Below are 14729 nucleotides of genomic sequence, written 5' to 3' on the forward strand. Positions count from 1 at the left end.
TTGAGGATAAGATGTCTTGCACGTGTCTTCATTGACCAGTGGTCCTTTTTTTTTTTTGTTGGTGTATGTATGATGGTGCTTGCTTGGGTACAATGAGTTTTTTATTGCAGTAATAATGTTTACTCTTCTCTTCAGTGGTTGAATTACGTTGATGGATCAGGCAACATGCACACATTTTGTTGGTGCTGATTCTCCTGCATTAGTTGGCCATGCTCAATATGGAGAGTGGGATACGGCCCTAATGGACAAAAGTATGTGATCTTGCCATATTAGGCTTTATGTCTTTGAAGTTTATCCCTTATTCTCTTAATATTCAATTTGTGTTTATTGTTTTCAGGTCTTCAGCCATGCCAAAAAAGGTAGATTCTCGAGGGCTGCATGTTATGAGGTGGGTATTCGTTAGTATATTAATTATTATTAATATCTCTATTCCCATTCTTAAAATTTAGTATGGACATGATTTTTTTTTTTTTTTTTTTTCATTTTTGGTAGTGTTGCATGTGGTTATGGCCATTCCATGGTTATATAGGGATAGAACAACTGTGGTGACCGACTTGATCAGGTATTTCTTCTGTAATAGTTGATAGAAAACATGTAATTGGCATTCTTTAAAAGCTATTTGGTGCTTTATGATGAAGTCTCTTGTTAAAGGGCATGAATGCTGTTAGCGCTATTATGGAAAGTAGAGTGCAATATTTTTATCATCGCCTCAATATGGACAGGAGCAATGGTGCTTTATTAGACACTTAGTGAATTAGAGTTATAAAGCGTTATTTTAAGCATGAAAGGGCCTCATAGGTGTATGTTTAACTCAACCTTTTTGGATTATTAAATTTCATTTTGGATATTAAATTTCATTGTGGGTGAACCAAACTAGGCTTTGGATTCTGTTGGATTAATTATAATGTTTAAAGTTTTTATTTTGTAGCTGCTATTTGTTAATTTTGTTACTGATGTGCGGGAGCTGTCTAATTTTTGTGTTTTTAACAGCTGATATACATGACGGCAAAGCTTCTGGTGAAGGTAAGCTGATGTTAAGAGCTTCTGTATTTAGTCATTTGTCTGCCCCTTATAGGAAGCAATGTTGCGGATTGTGGCCAATACAAATTATGGGTTAAGGTGAGACACCTGGGTTGGTTGCGTTACTATATTGAATTACTCTCCCTGCAGGGAACGAGGAACCACAAAATAAAACTCCAGTTTCCACAAAAAAGAGTGCTGCTAAAGCTTCTGATAATTCCAAGAAGAGGAAAAATCAAAAAGTTCTTCGGAGTCGGAAGAGGAAGAGAAGGAAGAGAACAGTGATGATGTAAGTGACGACAGTGAAGAAGAGGCTAATGGAGAGATGAACCATAAGAAACGGTCAGGTGGGAAGGGCTCTGGCAGAGGTCGAGGTAAGGGGCTAATAGCGTATCAGAAGATGGAAAGGTTGTTTTCTTTGTGTAGGTTGGTATCTGGGGTCTGTCCAAGGTACTGCTTTAGTTAGGGATGATTCCCATCTCTTAGGTTGTACTTTTATTTTTTTGTAAACTTACCTTTACCCAAAAAATACAAAATACATATGTAGACTTTTAAAATGTCAGGAAAAAACTAATTTATAAAGTGTAAACTAAAATATTTTATATATTCAATAATGCATTTTATTACAGTTTATAACTTTTAATAAGCAACAAAATAATTAATAATAATAATGTTTTGCTTACAACATTCATACAGTCAGAAAAAATTACACAAAAATTATTTAAATAATTATTTTATCTTTGTTTTACAGTAACTCAGTTTAAATATAGTATTGCTTAATTAGTATAAGAAGTTTTAAGTATTACCAAAACCTTATTTTTAGTAACATGGACTGTAATATCATACTCATTATATTACCATTTATCTTTGATAACATTTTTACGGCAATACATTTTTTACATATTACCGTAGAATAATTTTGTTGTAGTGAGTATAACATTTAAATTACTTATACTAGTATACATTAACCTATATAAGATATTTATAGCTCTACTACTGGATCAAGCGTATCTGTGTTTAGCTCTTGATCACCATGTCTGGGTGTAACTCAAAATATTTTCACAAAAATTTTCACTAAATAAAGGAATTGTCATGTGACTCCGGAAGTTAGTTTTTGTTAAAAAATTAGAAATTATTGATCGTCAAACATTTAAATTAATGTTTTCGACGACCACTTTATCAACGAAAATGGGATTTTTCTGATCAGTAGTTGAACTTGTTGCAGCACATAAAGAAAAAACAGATTTATTAGCTGGGCATAGCCAGGACATCTATTAAAAAGAAACATAAACAAGGAAAGTATTATTATAAACTACGAACTGCAGTGCAGTATCGATTACACACGACTCTCCAATTTTTGAGAAAGTTAACAATTCAGACTTATCAATGTGCTTAATGATCGGTCCTCTTATTTATATTTTATAGTGCCTAGCATAAGACGGAGAGCATTTTTCTTGTGGATGGTAATACCTGGTAGAACATCAAAAATTATTCTTCTTTCTTCATCCCAGGCGGCATTTCCCAATCAAATTTGTAAAGAAGATTAGCAAGTGCAAGGTCCACAGTCGCAATTCCCATATATAAACCTGGGCAAATTTCTACCAGCACCAACGCGTATTAGCTCAAAGTGTTGCCCTTAAAGTCAATAGAACTCCCTATGAATCTTTCAGGATAAAATTCATCTGGATTCTCCCAAGCTTCAGGGTCCTCCTATAGCCCATGTATTCAGAAAAAACAGTGTTTTAGGTGATATTTCATACCCCTCTATGATGCACTTTTCCATTGTTTCTCTTGGGACTAAAAAAAGGAACTGTTGGTTGCAGTGTATCGTCTCTTTCACTACAGCTTTAAGATAAGTAGATTCTGAACATCGTCTTCATCTACAAAGCCTTTGTTCCAACTTCACATCTTATTTCTGCTTGAACTTTCTTCATTACTCTAGGATTTTTCATTAGCAAGGTCATGGCCCAAACCCCAATAGCGCACCCAGCAACAATACATTCTAAAAAAAGAAAAGAAAAGAACTCAATGAATGAAAAATATTAATTGTACTTTGAAGCTAATTAAAATATATATACGAAAACTATAAAATTGAAATTTTGCTTTATGAATGAGTAATATAATACCATGAGCACTGCTTTGATGTGATCCGAAGTGAGGTCAGCTTTAAATCCACGCTCTTTTCGTATTTGCAGTAGAACATCAATATATCCTCTTGGCCATTTTTAGGTTTGCTGGGATCCAAGTGGTCCTCGAACGATGTCTTGGTAAAATTTGTCAAATGCTTTAAAATTGTTATCGAGGCGACGTATCTTCCCGTGAGCTTGTCAACCCAGCCAATGAAAGGAAATAATCTGAAAAAAGAAGCTTATAAACAAGGCTTGAGTTTCATTAAGTAGAGCATGATCAGCTACTTCTTTCAATTCCTTCTTCTCGTACCTCTTTCCAAACCGACTCTGCAGATAATGGTACTTGTAAGAGACATCATGTGCTCACTCAAGTTGACTGGTCTAGAAGCAACAATAGCTTTAGATATCTTTTCCATCATACGAGAACTTCATCTTCTCGAATGGACGAAATTGTTGCACTCTATTTGAGTTGAGAGATGAATAACGCATATTTTCTTATCTCTCTCCAGTAATCATTGTAGGGCGAAAATGCTAAGTCTAAGCCATTGTAAGATAATGTTTGCTGACCAAGTAAGGCATGTCTACTACAACATACCAGATCCTGTGTCTTCAACAACTTTAGCCATTTTTGCTGATAACTAAAATGGTTGGCACCGAACCAAGACGAAAGGAGATGAGGGGGCCATACTTTTGGGAGAGTTTCCACACTTTCTTAGGGTTTGAACCATCAAACTGGTGCAAATTGCCGTTAAGGGAAGGCCGAGGGCCAGGTGGCAAACGATTGCTTTTGGGTTTTTTTTGTCTTTGGAGAAGAAAGAAGACGAAGTAGGAAGAAAGAGAAGGATGATTAGCAATGCCATTGTGTTTGTATGTTTAATCATACAGCAAATGCAAACCAGAACCTAAATAAACAGACTCCAGAGGAAATCAATAATAGATTTTAATGTATTCATCAATAAGGCTGTTAGGTCAAATTATTATTATTATATTTATATTATTTTTTTTTTTTTGTGATCGGAGGTATCCGGGTCAGCTTATGCGTACTTCAATTAATTTCTCGAGACTGTGAATGTGACAACCAGATAAATCCCTTTGGTGACCACCTCTATCAACAATCCAGATGGATCGAACTCATGATCTTTTGAATAATACACCAAACGTCTTAGTTAACCGTTGGACTACTAGTGGTAGTTAAATATTTCAATCTTCTATTGGTGTTTTATATTTTATCAATAAATTTTTTTAATTAATATAAAAATATACAATTTTTCAATGTGGGAAAGATTTCTTTTTTTTGTTTTGGCATAAGTGTACAGTTGTAATTTAATTATATGGTTTTTATTAAATTAGGTTTGAGTGTATTTCAATCTATAATAATACATGTGATTATACTGTCGTATATTAAAGTTGTACTGTTACTTAATATTTAAACTGTTAGGTTAAATTATTTGATTCGCACTATCGGCGTTTTATATTTATATCAAAAAATAAAGCTGTTCTCAAATCAAAGTAACAACACACCCGCAGAGAAAATTAAAAAATATTGTGAAATCTTTACCAATATCTTACGATATCATTCTAAACTAGTCGATTAATATGACTGTATGCATCACCTATTTTCTCTGCTATAAATTAAACCTGGGTATATGAAGATGTCTTCTTTTATGATTTTCTTGAAAGTTTAAACAGTATCTTTACTATATAGTTTTCATTGGTAGGAACCGAATAATTAATTCAATATTTGAACAATTAGTTCCTTTATTTGGATGCTGAATTTATACAGTAAAACATTAATCTAATCAATTTGATTTCAATTTATCAAAACGACGAAACCCATATATATAATCGAAGAGTAATGAAGTTGATGTTCCTCCAACTTTTTTCCATGAAGTTTGACAATTAAATATATCGAAAATAGGAACACAAACGCTAGATGATCAACATGTGTAGCGTGCATATATAGTTCACCATCAATCAATGAATCTAATCAAGTAATTATATTCAATTTTCAATCAATTGAAGGGAATCTTTTGATTGAAGCAAATCCCGCATCAGCTGGACAGGATCCTTGGGTTTAGCCATGTCTCTTAATATCACCATCTCCAGGGTTCAACTCAAAATATTTACAAAAAATTTCAGTATAATAAATGAATTGTCATGTGACTCCGAGATTACCCAATAATTATGATCATTAAATATTTAGTACTTATACATTAATTAATTTCAAATCAACATGTTGTCATCGTATTGGCCACCACGTGGTGATATAGTTGCCGACTTCGATACCGAGCGTACAGCTGACAATGATAATACGTTTTATATATGGAGAATATTATAGGTTTATTGTTTAACTATAATATATGAAACCTTATATATATATTAAAAGAGACACAACCTCTTTTTGTCTACATAGACATTTTTAAAATAGATAGTTAATTCCTTTTCATTTTTCAAATTTTTGTATAACACGCAGTATATGTCTCTAACCCTTGTTAATATATTAACGAGATCTCCTTCTAATATAACAATGAGAGTGTATTTAATATATAATGTAGTGGGCAATTAAATTCATTTTATAATTTGAGGAAAGCACATTCAAATTAAGGGTCAGTTTGGTATTGTTGTGACTTATTAAACAATCACTGTTAGTTGTGCTGAAGGAATAATTTGAGGCCAACCCCCTTGGGGTTTACTATCACTATTGTATACCTAATAAGCATACTCTTATCAGAATACTATTTAGTTGATGGGTGCCCTTTTATCAACAACAAGAATTTTCTGATCACTTGAACATGTTGCTCCTATAACTAGACTGATTGCGTGCAGGACACAGGATGCATACAGAAAAGCTTGGCCAAAAAAAATCTTCTATTTATTAATTAGATAGCCATTAGCATCTACAGTATAACAAATGAGAAAAGCATTATTTTAATCTTCCAACAGCAGCACATTGCAGAATCGTTACACTCAGTAATCTGTAAATTCATTAACATCAAATGCTTAATTGATCGATGGATGCCCTTGATTTTACCATGTTATTTATAGTGCCTAGCTATAAGAAGCAGAGCAATTTTCTTGTGCCTGGTAAGACCAGGGTAGAGAATAAAAAAAATCTGTCTTCCTTCTTCATCACAGGCGGCATTTCCCAATCAACTTTGTAAAGAAGATTAGCAAGTGCCGATGCATTCACAAAAATGAGTCTTATAGGTATTTCATACCCGTTTCAGGGTAACGTATGTTTGAGATTAACTGTGTTCATATCTCAAGTCCCACCACCCCTTTAATCGCATTGATCAAAGTACCATTTAAATTAAAGGGTTAAAATTAATTTTTCTTTTCTTTATTATTATTATTATTTTTTCAAAGAAAATAGTTTGTGTCTTATTCATTACTCTAAAATTGTTCGGTGTATATGTATACTGAAAGCTTTCAATTTTAAGAAACCATTCAACATGTAGTAGGCATTGCATCACTTTCAATTTTAACTCATCTGTAAAGAATACAAAATTTTAGCGGTCTGTATAGTTGCAATGTCATTTATGCCCTATATTATATAATAACAGAATTTTAGAAAACCATCCTTAATAATAGAAGATTTAAATATATTGATCTTTTTTTTTTTCTTTTTGGGTAAACCGGTAATTTCATAAAAATAAAAAGAATACAAAGAAGAGGCAACCTCACAAAAGGATCATCTTGGACTCCAAGAGAGATACACAAGAGGCAGGGTCACATAAAAAACAAGCCCCGAAGGACAAAAGAGCAGAAGGTCACTATAAACAAAAGAAGGCCAATATACAAACAACAATGCTACATACACCAGGGTTTTTACATTGAAATTTTGTACCGGCCTATGTGTCCCCTGACTCAGACCATTCAACACATTTGACGCTATTAAATTTTTTCTAGTGAACGGCCGTCTATAAAATATGGACGGCTGTTCACTTACATGGACTTGGGTCCATTTACTATGACGGACGTCCTCATTTAAAGGACGCCCGTCCATCGATAAATGGAATAAAAAATATTAAAAAAAATTAGGGATGACCGTTCATAGGTTATGGACGGCCGTCCATAGATATTGGACTCTGCAGATAATGGTACTTGTAAGAGACATCATGTGCTCACTCAAGTTGACTGGTCTAGAAGCAACAATAGCTTTAGATATCTTTTCCATCATACGAGAAACTTCATCTTCTCGAATGGGACGAAATTGTTGCACTCTATTTGAGTTGAAGAGATGAATAACGCATATTTTTCTTATCTCTCTCCAGTAATCATTGTAGGGCGAAAATGCTAAGTCTAAGCCATTGTAAGATAATGTTTGCTGACCAAGTAAGGCATGTCTACTACAACATACCAGATCCTGTGTCTTCAACAACTCTTTAGCCATTTTTGCTGATGAAACTAAAATGGTTGGCACCGAACCAAGACGAAAGGAGATGAGGGGGCCATACTTTTGGGAGAGTTTCCACACTTTCTTAGGGTTTGAACCATCAAACTGGTGCAAATTGCCGATTAAGGGAAGGCCCCGAGGGCCAGGTGGCAAACGATTGCTTTTGGGTTTTTTTTGTCTTTGGAGAAGAAAGAAGACGAAGATAGGAAGAAAGAGAAGGATGATTAGCAATGCCATTGTGTTTGTATGTTTCAATCATACAGCAAATGCAAACCAGAACCTAAATAAACAGACTCCAGAGGAAATCAATAATTAGATTTTAATGTATTTCATCAATATTTAAGGCTGTTAGGTCAAATTATTATTATTATTATTATTATTATTTTTTTTTTTTTTGTGATCGGAGGTATCCGGGTCAGCTTATGCGTACTTCAATTAATTTCTCGAGACTGTGAAGTTGACAACCAGATAAATCCCTTTGGTGACCACCTCTATCAACAATCCAGATGGATCGAACTCATGATCTTTTGAATAATACACCAAACGTCTTAGTTAACCGTTGGACTACCTAGTGGTAGTTAAATTATTTCAATCTTACTATTGGTGTTTTATATTTTTATCAATAAATTTTTTTATATTAATATAAAATATTACAATTTTTCAATGTGGGAAAGGATTTCTTCTTTTTTGTTTTTGGCATAAGTGTACAGTTGTAATTTTAATATATATGGTTTTTATTAAATTAGGTTTGAGTGTATTTCAATCTATAATAATACATGTGATTATTACTTGTCGTATATTAAAGTTGTACTGTTACTTAAATATTTTAAACTGTTAGGTTAAATTATTTGATTCGCACTATCGGCGTTTTATATTTATATCAAAAAATAAAGCTGTTCTCAAATCTCAAAGTAACAACACACCCGCAGAGAAAATTAAAAAATATTGTGAAATCTTTTACCAATATCTTACGATATCATTCTAAACTAGTCGATTATATATGCTGTATGCATCCTTTATTTTCTCTGCTATAAATTAAACCTGGGTATATGAAGATGTCTTCTTTTATGATTTTGTTGAAAGTTTAAACGGTATCTTTACTATATAGTTTTCATTGGTAGGAACCGAATAATTAATTCAATATTTGGACAATTGGTTCCTTTATTTGGATGCTGAATTTATACAGTAAAACATTAATCTAATCAATTTGATTTCAATTTATCAAAACGACGAAACCCATATATATAATCGAAGAGTAATGAAGTTGATGTTCCTCCAACTTTTTTCCATGAAGTTTGACAATTAAATATATCGAAAATAAGAACACAAACGCTAGATGATCAACATGTGTGGCGTGCATATATAGTTCACCATGAATCAATGAATCTAATCAAGTAATTATATTCAATTTTCAATCAATTGAAGGGAATCTTTTGATTGAAGCAAATCCCGCATCAGCTGGACAGGATCCTTGGGTTTAGCCATGTCTCTTAAAATCACCATCTCCAGGGTTCAACTCAAAATATTTACAAAAAATTTCAGTATAATAAATGAATTATCATGTGACTCCGAGATTACCCAATAATTATGATCAATAAATATTTAGTACTTATACATTAATTAATTTCAAATCAACATGTTGTCATCGTATTGGCCACCACGTGGTGATATAGTTGCCGACTTCGATACCGAGCGTACAGCTGACAATGATAATACGTTTTATATATGGAGAATATTATAGGTTTATTGTTTAACTATAATATATGAAACCTTATATATATATTAAAAGAGACACAACCTCTTTTTGTCTACATAGACATTTTTAAAATAGATAGTTAATTCCTTTTCATTTTTCAAATTTTTGTATAACACGCAGTATATGTCTCTAACCCTTGTTAATATATTAACGAGATCTCCTTCTAATATAACAATGAGAGTGTATTTAATATATAATGTAGTGGGCAATTAAATTCATTTTATAATTTGAGGAAAGCACATTCAAATTAAGGGTCAGTTTGGTATTGTTGTGACTTATTAAACAATCACTGTTAGTTGTGCTGAAGGAATAATTTGAGGCCAACCCCCTTGGGGTTTACTATCACTATTGTATACCTAATAAGCATACTCTTATCAGAATACTATTTAGTTGATGGGTGCCCTTTTATCAACAACAAGAATTTTCTGATCACTTGAACATGTTGCTCCTATAACTAGACTGATTGCGTGCAGGACACAGGATGCATACAGAAAAGCTTGGCCAAAAAAAATCTTCTATTTATTAATTAGATAGCCATTAGCATCTACAGTATAACAAATGAGAAAAGCATTATTTTAATCTTCCAACAGCAGCACATTGCAGAATCGTTACACTCAGTAATCTGTAAATTCATTAACATCAAATGCTTAATTGATCGATGGATGCCCTTGATTTTACCATGTTATTTATAGTGCCTAGCTATAAGAAGCAGAGCAATTTTCTTGTGCCTGGTAAGACCAGGGTAGAGAATAAAAAAAATCTGTCTTCCTTCTTCATCACAGGCGGCATTTCCCAATCAACTTTGTAAAGAAGATTAGCAAGTGCCGATGCATTCACAAAAATGAGTCTTATAGGTATTTCATACCCGTTTCAGGGTAACGTATGTTTGAGATTAACTGTGTTCATATCTCAAGTCCCACCACCCCTTTAATCGCATTGATCAAAGTACCATTTAAATTAAAGGGTTAAAATTAATTTTTCTTTTCTTTATTATTATTATTATTTTTTCAAAGAAAATAGTTTGTGTCTTATTCATTACTCTAAAATTGTTCGGTGTATATGTATACTGAAAGCTTTCAATTTTAAGAAACCATTCAACATGTAGTAGGCATTGCATCACTTTCAATTTTAACTCATCTGTAAAGAATACAAAATTTTAGTGGTCTGTATAGTTGCAATGTCATTTATGCCCTATATTATATAATAACAGAATTTTAGAAAACCATCCTTAATAATAGAAGATTTAAATATATTGATCCTTCTTTTTTTCTTTTTGGGTAAACCGGTAATTTCATTAAAAATAAAAAGAATACAAAGAAGAGGCAACCTCACAAAAGGATCATCTTGGACTCCAAGAGAGACACACAAGAGGCAGGGTCACATAAAAAACAAGCCCCGAAGGACAAAAGAGCAGAAGGTTACTATAAACAAAGGAAGGCCAATATACAAACAACAATGTTACAGACACCAGGGTTTTTATATCGAAATTTTGTACTGGCCTACGTGTCCCCTGACTCAGACCATTCAACACATTTGACGTTATTAAATTTTTTCTAGTTAATGGCCGTCCATAAAATATGGACGGCTGTTCACTTACATGGACTTGGGTCCATTTACTATGGACGGACGTCCTCATTTAAAGGACGCCCGTCCATCGATAAATGGAATAAAAAATATTAAAAAAAATTAGGGATGACCGTTCATAGGTTATGGACGGCCGTCCATAGATATTGGATGGGCGTTCATATATTAATGGACGCTCGTCCCTTAATTTTGGACGGGTGCCCGTGAATAAGGGACGCCCGTCCTTTTTTTAAAATATAAAAATTTTAAAAAAATCTGGAATGGACGAATGAACGCCCGTCCATTGTGTAAAGACGACCATCTATATGTAATGGACGCTCGTCCATAAGGAATGAACGACCGTCCTTTATTTTTGGACGGGCGTCCCTACTCTAATTAAAAAGCTTCAAGTTGACTCCTTAGTTTATCAACAGCGGCATTTTTTTCTTCAAGCTGATATTTAGCCTCTGAGAGTTTCATTTGAGCTCTCTCTTCACGCAATACATCACCTAACTGCATCTTCCATTATCTGCTTCTTGAGTTCAGGTTCAAGTGCTAAGGTTTGGAAAGTAGAAGGGTGAAGAAATGGAATAGAAACCCACCCTGACTCGTAGGAGGCATGGCCATTGTTAGTAAAGAGTCTTCTCTCACGAGAGACACGCTCAAAGTCCATAGTAAAGAGTCTTCATCACGTGAGAGAAGACAGGTGAGAGAAGATGGTCCACGCATGTTGCCTAACTTCTCATATTCCATAACCTTCTGCAACTCACCCGACGTTTTTTCAAAGCTCATAACCAATGACTTCTTCTATGCCTTCCTCTACTTCTTCTTTCTCTACAGCTTTTCACGCTTTCGCACAACCCAAAACGCACCCCACTTTTTCTCCATTAATTGCCAAAAAATTACCTTAACGGTGAAGTCATATAAAGTCTTCTCCGTAGCAGCTCTGGCAAAAACACCAAAGGAACGAGCTTTCATGAAAAACCCAGGAAAAGTTACGGATTGCAAAGAGAACCCATGCTGCAAAAAGGCAGATTTAGATGACCCAAGTGAAGATTTGATGGAGGGAGTCAATGAAGAAGCCATGGAAGGCCATGAAGAAGAAGAAGTAGCGTCAAAAAAGCACAACAGATTTGATGGAGGGAGTCAATGAAGAAGCCATGGAAGGCCATGAAGAAGAAGAAGTGGGGTGCATTTTGGGTTGTGCGAAAGCGTGAAAAGCTGTAGAAGATCACATTCACACCCGTCAAAAAAGCACATGGGTTGTGCGAAAGCGTGAAAGGCATTTTTTTTTTTTTTTTATATTTTGGTTATAGCATTTTTGGCTTCCTGGCAGAGAAAAGAAGCTCCACATGTTTCGGTGCAATTTTTCGGTGGATATAGAATTTTTTATATACAAAAGGTCTATACAGTACAACAAAGCTACGGACACCGAAAATTTTGCACCGAAAATGTGTATCGGCCTACGTGTACCCTTGATTCACACCACGCCTGATTTTTCTATAATTATTTTTCTATAATTATTTTTCTAATGAACATGGACTCCCGTCCATATAATATGGACGGTGGTCCATTTATTACGAACGGGCGTCTTTTAAGGCGTCCCCATTTAAAGGACACCCGTCCATAAATAAAATGGAATAAATTTTTTTTATAAAAATTAGGGACGGCCGTTTATAAATTTTGGACAGCCGTCCTTAACAAAAATATAAAAAAAAAATAAATAAATGAAAAACTTTGGGGATGGCCGTCCATAAATTTTGGATGGCCGTCCCTTACGTTTGGATGGGCGTCCATTACCCTTATGTTTGGACGCCCATCCATAGTTTTTTTTTTTTTTAAAAAAGAAGAAGTTATTAATGGATCAAAGAAGAAGAAGCTTACTTTGTCCAGCTTCTCAAAAGAATCTGCACTTTGTGGAACCCATCCCCTGATCGCCTCTCCAAACACCACTTGGGCCAAACAGGGGCCGGCTACCTGGCTCACCTGAGCTCACCTTCTGTGCTTTGGGAATATTACCCATCCGGATGATGTTGAGCAACAACATTTTCCATTTTCCCTTTCCGATCGAAATTCTCACCATGCAACCGAACAGACCCATTCACCTGCTTATCAATCAACATTGTCTCCATCATTACTATCATATCGAGCTGAGGCCTGCTTTGTTCTGTAGCTGTTGCTTATAACTTCTTATTAAATTTGTATGGCATTCCTGTATATTAGTTTGTCGATTATTCTTTCGATTACATATTTTCTCCTTTTGATTTCATTGACCATCTACTTAATATTAGTATATCAGGGGGCTTTGCAGATGTGTCGTAGCACCTTGAATTCTTATTATGTTTATTTGATTGTTGCAGCGGGAATTGTACTCTTTCTTCTTGGAGAAATTGGTGAGATATGTTGTGAGAACTCTGGGAAGCTGAGTCGGGGTATGGTCACCACCACCACCATCATAATAGTAAAAATTGAAGTGATGATGATGTTCATGGAAGAAAAGCCATACAATCTTCCTGTGGAACTGAAGAAAAAGTTTCAGATAGGTGTTGAGACTCTTTGAATAGAGTGGTTAGTAACATTGTACATGTCAAGCGTGGGCCTTGCTCGATATGATACAATGATGGGAGAACAAGTTGATTGATAAGCAGGTGAAGGGTCGTTCGTTGCATGGTGAGAATTTCGATCGGAAGGGGAGAAAATGGAATATGTTGTTGCTCAACATCATCCAGGGATGGGTAATATTCCCAAAGCTAAAGGTGAGCAGGTGGTAGCAGGGTGGCCGGCCGGTTGGGCACAATGCTGGAGAGGCAATCAGGGGATGGTTCCACACGTGCAGAATCTTGAGAAGCTGGACAAAGTAAGCTTCTCTTTCTTTGATCCATTAATAGTTTCTTTTTTTTTTTTTTTTTTTTTTTTTAAAGTATGGACGGGATGGACGCCGTCCAAAATTTATGGACGGTGTCCCCAAAGTTTTTTATTTTTTTTTATTTTCATATTTTGGTTAAGGACGATAGTCCAAAATTAGAACGCGTCCTAATTTTTATAAAAAAAAATTATTCATTATTTATGACGGGCGTCTTTAAATAGGACGCTCTCGTAGTAAATGGACCCGTCCATATATATGAATAGGAGTCAAACCTGTGATACTAGAAAAAATAATTATAGAAAAATCAGGCTGGTGTGAGTCAGGGTACATGTAAATGATACTATTTTCGATACAAATTTCGTGTCCGTAACTTTGTTGCTATACAATATGCATCACAAGCAACAAAAGAAGATCCATTTCAAGCAAGTGGGATATCTATCTGTTAAAGTGGAGAGGACTTTGGGGTTTTTTTTTTTTTAATTTAAGAGAAATAACTGCAATCTAATTCTGCCGAGTAAGCTTTCCAAGAGCTTCACGACTTTTTTTGACTTGGGAAAGTTTGAGTTTTTCTTGTCAGATAGATATATTTTGAATTTAAGAGAAACCTAACTTTCCACATATAAGCTTTTCAGGAGCTTCACGGCTTCGTCTTTAACCTTGGAAAAGGTGATGTACTTTTTTGCCAAATAATTAATTAAAGTTATCACCATAGTGTTAATCAGCTTAAAAACCTAATCACCAAATAGCAATATATGAATGTATAATATTTTTCTATAGAACTAAAATTATATCAAAAAAAGAAACGTTTAACAACAATTATATAATTTGAAAAGAGAGAAAAGTTATACGGATACGCTTGATGTTCTCTCTTCTATAATAATTGTCTATATAAATTCAACTCAAATTTAGAAAAATAAGAAAATTAAAAACTATCCCAGTAAAATAACAAGGGAAGTAACAATACTGGTTTTTTTTTTTTTTTTTTGGAAAACATAAAAG

The 14729-nt window shown here is 34.3% G+C and overlaps 1 pseudogene; it reads right to left on the reverse strand.

Moving 5' to 3' along the window:
- Positions 1 to 2428: 2428 nt before the first annotated feature.
- LOC116146015 lies at positions 2429 to 7782 on the reverse strand (annotated as a pseudogene).
- Positions 7783 to 14729: the final 6947 nt, after the last annotated feature.

The sequence above is a fragment of the Pistacia vera genome, unplaced genomic scaffold (genome assembly GCF_008641045.1).
Source record: "Pistacia vera cultivar Batoury unplaced genomic scaffold, PisVer_v2 Contig470, whole genome shotgun sequence".
In the NCBI taxonomy this organism is placed as follows: Eukaryota; Viridiplantae; Streptophyta; class Magnoliopsida; order Sapindales; family Anacardiaceae; genus Pistacia; species Pistacia vera.